This window comes from Falco biarmicus, chromosome 14 (assembly GCF_023638135.1).
Source record: "Falco biarmicus isolate bFalBia1 chromosome 14, bFalBia1.pri, whole genome shotgun sequence".
Taxonomy (NCBI): Eukaryota; Metazoa; Chordata; class Aves; order Falconiformes; family Falconidae; genus Falco; species Falco biarmicus.
Genome location: NC_079301.1, coordinates 5666759 through 5674052, shown reverse-complemented (window position 1 = coordinate 5674052; position 7294 = coordinate 5666759).

The window sequence follows — 7294 nt, the reverse complement described above, 5'->3', positions numbered from 1 at the left end:
ACCAAATCGACATTGCTAATAGTTCCTGGGAAGGTCTGTTTGAATCCAGGAGGATCTATTCAATAAACTCATCTAAATAAACTGGCAATCTGAACATGACATACTGTTGCACAGGACTTAGGAGGCTTCTGTTTGTAAGTATGAGATTTTGCAGATGCATTTAGAAATGTGCAGATTCTTTTGGGTTTTTTTCCAAAGAAAATGCTTACTGGGGAATGCAAATATCTTTGGAGGATACAGTATAAATACCACACTGTGAAAAACAGGGTGCTGTAGTGAAAAATTCCTGAAGCTGTGCCAGAAAATTCATTGACATAAATGGATTGTAATAGGGAGGAAACAAACTCTGGCTGCAGGAGCTGTTTTTAATTAAATGCCTAAGATCTCCTCATTCTTGTCTTGCCCTTGATGCTGTCACTCACTGGTTCAAAATGCCGCCAACTCAGCAATGCTCACTTTCTCACAGCAAATGGTAGCATTTTTCACATTTTCTTTGCACAGCTGTTCAACAACTGCCAAGTTTCAGCTCACTATTAACTGAGACATAATTCTGTTGCACAGGGATAGAGTTCTACCTGCTTCATTTGAAGCATGGGGCACCTGCTGTAACAACTGTTCTTATAAACATAAACATTCCTTTAGAAGGCTGCTTAAAGGTAACAAAATGCAGAAACCTACCCTGGACTTTTTTGCCCTTGCAAGGTGGGTAGAATATTTACACTGATTAAAAATGAGAATAAAAATCCCATTTCCTGTTATGAAAATGGAGTAGTTAATATGACTAGAGATTCTTATTGTTATGTTGCGAATATTCTATTCACAATATTCAATTTGAGTACAAGTTGCACTATTTGAGGTTCTTTGAATAATTCAGATGCATTCGTTTACTCTTGATTAGTGGATCAGGTTCTTCAAAAAGTGAGTATTTATTTTATTTTATGACATGTAGCATTAATAATGTATTACCTTTCTCACAAGCTGCTTTTTAAGGAAAGCAATAAAAATATGCAGGGAGACAAGACTTCTGAATAGATATTAAGGAACCATGGAGCCACTTAAGCTGTCATTTTGAAAATAGTCTATTATAACTGCTATTTCTCAGGGAGGAAAAATACAATCTTGATAATGCGGAAGGGTGAGTAACCTGGGTTGAACAGATGATGCAATACTAGAGAATTACAGAACTGCTTTCTGTTCAATAAATGACAGAGAGGCAATCGTATTCCATGCCTTCACTGTGATGAGTAAGCATTTGGAGAAGAGGTTTGTGTATTTTTATGAAGTAGTACATGGAATTTCTCTGGATTATCAAATACTGTTTGGAAACCGCAGTGGGAAAAGGCCAAATAAAATTACTAGGACCAGTAGTAATACAAGTTATGGCAAAAGAAAAATAAATCACAGCTGCAAAGTCTGAGGACTTTAAAGCTTGCATTCAAAGAAGAGAAAAAGGTTTTTTTAAACATTTGTTTATGTAGAAACTCTTCTGAAGAGGGGCCATTTCTGCAGACATATTAAAGAAGTGGCTCCTGGGAGACATGATTAATCTCAGTGAGCTGTGAGCACTGTTAATTGTCCAGATGTCCTTGACAGACTGCACAAGCACATGAGAAATGCCCTACTCGGTGAGACCAGAAGCATTCCCAGCTCTGTGCTCTGGCTCTGATAGGGACAGCTGGAAACGCTGCTCAGAAAGGAGCAAGTGAACTTAGTCTATCTTCTGCTGTCCACATCCCCCCAGTCCTGCAGCGGTCACACTTTTTGTGTTAGCAATGTTAGAAGCTTTACACCTGTCCATCCCTTTTAGTATCTGCTTATAGATCCATGGTCTAGGAATTTCTCTAATCCTTTATTGACCATGCTGTTGCTTTCTCCCTGTACATCCTCCTGTGACGGATATGTAGGTAAGCATGTAGGCAAGTTAATTGCAACTAATTAAAATGTTGCTATACCTTGTGAGTAAAATCTTCATGTGTGCTTTTTTTTTTTTTTGAAAATAAGATTTTTATTCTACCCTCAAATAGGAAGATGTGAAAAGGACAAGGTTAAAACCAGTAATAGTAGAATAATATTTACATCCCTTTAATGATACAGTTTTTTTAGATAGAGAGCCCAAAGAGGAGCATCTGACAGTATAAGAAGTTGACTGTAAAATTTACCATGTTAGTATAAATTTTAGTGCTAATTTCATTCCTTCATGGAATTCAACCTCTAAAACTTCATGATAGCTTTCGAAACCAGGATGTCCTTTGTTGACCATTTCCATATTGATTGCCTTTCTTTGAACACTCAATTAGCATAACTGTTTTCCCTGAATTTCACTTGTTGATAATTACATTAAGATTAGGAAGGCTCAATTACTTTTTCTAGCTTCATTTCTAACATCACACTTAAATTACTCTAGAAGGCAAGCTCACTTAAACAGAAAGGAGGAGGTAGATTTGTTTTCATTTTTGCTAAAATCTTTTCTTGTTGCCAAACGTGTGGTAGCTGTATGGAAAGACCAGAAAGGAACAAGCTGTCATAGTATGCAGAGCTATTCCCCAGACCTTTTTTGGATGCTCCAGCTTTTTTTAATTGTGCTGGTTAAGGAGGGAAGTATGTGATGTAATACTTACTGATTTATACAAATCACCTTTGTCATAGTTGCTTCAATACATATACTTTTCAATAATACTACTAGCAATAGTACTACTATAAATTAACACTTTTCAGTACCAAAACCTAATTTTACTACACCATCTACTGTATATCATCTACTGTAATAAACACATGGTTTTCTTTCTTTTTTTAATAAACAAGGTTACAATAACCTTGATTAATACAGCTTTTTTATCGAGCAATATAGTTACAATCTACTTGTCAAAGTTCTCAGACTTAGCTGGACAGCTAAAGCCTCTCTAGAGGGTCAGCACTGAACTGATCACTACATTTTCAACCCTTTATGCAAACTATCAATTACAGAGTCAATAGTTACAAACTCCGGCTTTTTAAATTAGTGTTCATAAACTGAGCAAAAATGGGCACATTGCTCTGCAGAAGAACCTGTAAGCCCTTTAGTTACTACAGCTGCCATAAACTCCATCTAAGAAAATGGAAAACAAGTTTATAAAGTCTGTGTGAAATACAATATGAATATGTAACTTTATCATATGCCTGCACCTCAAGTTAAGAATTGTAATGTAGCTGTAGAAAAGAATAATTTTCCTACTCTGAACATGAACTTTCTGCACTGAAATCATAAGCAGAACTTCTTTGAATTGATAGTTGTTATTGTGTTTTTATGTCACATCTGGTCTGTGAAAGATAACTATGACTAGGCAACTAAGTTGTCAGGATTTGGGAAAAATTTGAGAAAAAGTTAAATAACTCACAGTGAGAGGAGTATTTTTGAGTAGTTAAAAAGGCTTATGATACAAAGACTAAAGCTGAGGGAAAGATGGAGAGGAAGTGATTGAAAAATATAAAAAAAATAAACAGTACGTATTTACAAACATTGCATATTTATGCCCAGCTGAACTGAGAACCAGGTAAATGTAAACTCTTATATTACTAATCACTTTCTTCATCCCAACATCCACACTTTTACTGCCTGTGCACATTTCTCATGTTAAACTTGTATCTCAGGTCATTTATCATCTAAGAATTGACTTGGAGAACACTAATAAAGATGCTTTTCCGTAAGACTGAAATCACCATTGCATACACCACAAACTTTCAGCCACTGGTGTTACTACAGCTGGTGTTACTTTAAGTTGTTCCAACTACAGCCAACTATGAGCTTATGTAATAGGTGTTTCTGGCAATGTCATGACTTGAGGGCCTTTCTGGAAAGCAAAAAAAAGCCAAACCTGGCACACAGGTCCTAGTTCCAGTGCCACATGCTCTAGCATGTAAGGCCGATGTGATGAGTAAGGCAGCTGCTATTCTGTTGTAGGCTTTTGGCAGCTCATGGTTATCAACATGCAGTGTTGACACAGTCCAGCAAGTAATGAATTAATAATTAGTAATAAATTGTCAAAACTGATGGTGCAGGCTGGAGTAAACTTGTGAAGCTTAAGCGAGAAGTTTGAAACATGCATAGAAGTTGCTGCTAATTATTGGGACAATTTACTGGAACAACAGGTTTTAGTGCTTTCCCTGTTAGAAATGGCACTATCAGATTTGTGTGACTGTAAAATGTGGATAATGGCATTCCAAGAGATTTCCATGTGAAGGAGACCTGGGGTTATCACCTGGGTCAGTCCAATATGGCCTTCTCACTGAAGTGCTATTTCCCTGCATGTCACCTTCCTTCAAGTGATCAGCTGGTAGAGTGCAGCTGAGGGAAAGCAATTTCATTGACATAATTGTTTTCTTGATTTATTGCAGCCACAGGTTGTTCAGTCATAAGCACTTAGTAAACAGGTAAACTCATAAAAACAAGACACTTCTTCTCAGTTCAGAAGAATTTTCTCTTTTCATGAAGACACAAGATTATTTACCAACTTCTCTGCATTATGGCAACACTTCTTGCAGAATTTTTTTGCCCTGGACTGTTCTCCTGCACGAAGAGAAACATTATTTAATGTTTTCATTTGGTTCCTCTACGGTACAGGTGCACATGCCTAAGCACAGTTGGCTCCCCGTTAGCTTTCCAAAAGACTTGTCACAGAAAAGAAAGTGATGTGCCAGCACAGTGTTTAGCAAGGGAGTGAAGAGAGGGAAGTGGAAAGCCAGCAACGGTACTTACTTTCTTAAATAGATTCTGTTTTACACTATAGGAGCACACTTCTCTGCATGGTTGGCTCTTGTTCTAGTTAAGCAAAACTTGTCACAGGAAACAAAAATATTTGCCAATTTGGTTTTAATCCTTTAATAAAAATGTATTCTTTGTTCTTCTGCATACCTCAAATGTCAGCCCCTCTGTACCCCTCTGACAGGAAGCTGGCACAAAAGACAAAACACAACCAGGTGCATCCTGGCAGGCAAACTGTTCTGGAGAGGTTAGTAGTCATGCTTGGTGGGAGAAGAGAGGTGGGGCTGGCTTTATTTCACACTAATTTTCATACTTAGAATATCATCTTCATGTAAATACTATGTATTGAATTAATTTGATTTTAGCCATCTAAAAGGCAAACACGTAGTCTTAATTTTCTACCTTACCTCCATCATCAGCTGGGCACGTGCAGATTCTGAAATTTTAGGACCGAAGGAATTACCCCTGCAGGTACCTTTTCCTCAATACCCAGCTTAGACATGCTTTAAACAACTAACTTTGACAAAGCATCTCCCTAAAATTAAGGTTGGTATATCTGTCCTTGGCTATTGTGTGTAACTAGAAGTACACAGAAATATATGTATGTATCTTTCAGTATGTAATAGGCTAATGTACATTTACATGCTTGTTTCTATTCCTCCCACTGGCTAGATTCAGTTTCATTGTGATCAGATTCAGGTACTCAATTTATGTCAGATGTTCTGAGTAGAGAAAACATAAGTATTCCTGAATTTTCACTACATTTCATATATCCTATGAAATATTAATATGCAAACTCACTTAAATTTTACAGCATAAATCTTCAATACTAGTGTTTTCTTGGTCCTTTCTGTGTATTTTAGTAGCATATTTTGAGGGAATTTCAGACAAGCATTTCCAAAACAGTAATAGGCTTCAATAACTGTCTTTTGTAGACTGAAGTGACAGCTTTTGGGTTGGAAAATTTGGTCTTTAATATTCAGTAGTATTACACTGACAAAAATACATTTATGATTCAATAGGCTGAAATCTGATAAAAAGCATTTAAAAATCCAAGTAGATTGATTGTGTGTAATCATTGCAAGGGAGTGAATTCAGCTAACAAAAGGGCTTTCTTACCAAGCTTCACTGTGAAAATTTTACTTTTATATGGATATAGCTGTGCAGCACATTATTTGCAGCACATAAGCTCCAAATACGACCCTTTAGATTATTTTTCTGCATTTAAAATACTTGTTTAGAATTTCAGAGACTTGTTTTCTTTGCCAATTTTCTCAGCTCCGTTTTTATGAGCCAGTCAGCTTAGACAGTCTAATCTTTTTAGATGTCAAGGTCTTGTATTACGTTTCCTATGTTACCAGACAGGCACAGTGCTAAATGTCTCCGCTGCAATTAAAACAAACAGCAACTTGTATCTGTGAAGACAGGCAGCTTTGACTTTGTGCACGCCAACATAATATAATGAATATTTTTAGATTACATGTAGTGAATGGTGTGCTGCTCAGCAATGACATTTGTCTTTCGTACACAGATGAACTTTAAAACCAAAAAAAATTAAATAATAGAGTGTGTGTAGTTATATGTAGATTGATTACACATTTTTATTGTCTCATTGAACTTCTGTTTTTAAACTATCATGGTCCATTCTGGTGTCTCTAGCTAGAACCACTTGAAAGTATTCACAGCAAAAATCCCTTTATATTTAGTAGACATTAGCCTGTAGGCCTACCTGGTACAACAGCCTTTTTAAATAGGCCTAAAAATATTCCAGGTATATCTTCCTTGCCATTACAGATCTTGATTATGTCGGTTTTAACAGATCTCTTCATGCAAAACAAAAAATTTACGTATCTACAAAATTTTAACTAGTAAAATTAGCTAAATCTGCAGGCCTGCAGACAGTCCAGTGTATCTTAGGATATCTGTTAGCTGGAAAAGTCACAAATTTTACCTGCTTGCCTGTGTTTTTATAGTATTTTTCCTAAAGCATTCAAAGTATTCACCTTCCCCCGACCTGCCCACACCACTTACAACCACTTCGTTTTTCAGTCTGATTTTAACTTTCCTCTGTTCAGTCTCCTGAGAACTATACACTGGCTTACTGTAGTTCCACACCCCTGTAAGTTGAGTCTACACAGCAGAGAAGCAAAACCACATCTTTTATAGAACAGCTGACATTTGGAAAGTTTAGACAAGCTTTTGGGTAGAGTATTTTTATCATCTCTGATAACTAAACAACAGCTCAAGCTAAGTACAGGTTAAAAGCGATTTCTCTTAGTTTAATCTCATTATGTTAATCAACTCTTTTACTACATACATAACAGCTGCAGTAGCAATGAATAACTTCATTTCAGTGCCTCAGAAAATGTCTTTTTCTTTGCACATCCTACTCATCTGCTCTAGAACACATCACAGCTGGTGGCTTAAAGCTATGGGCTGAAGTCTAGTACAGTGCTTCCAGGCTCTTCATTTATCTGTCTCTTTGACAGGTGTACATATTAACTTTATTTTCTATAAATACAGACTTCTTAATCCTAGTGGAGAAAAAGTGTAAAA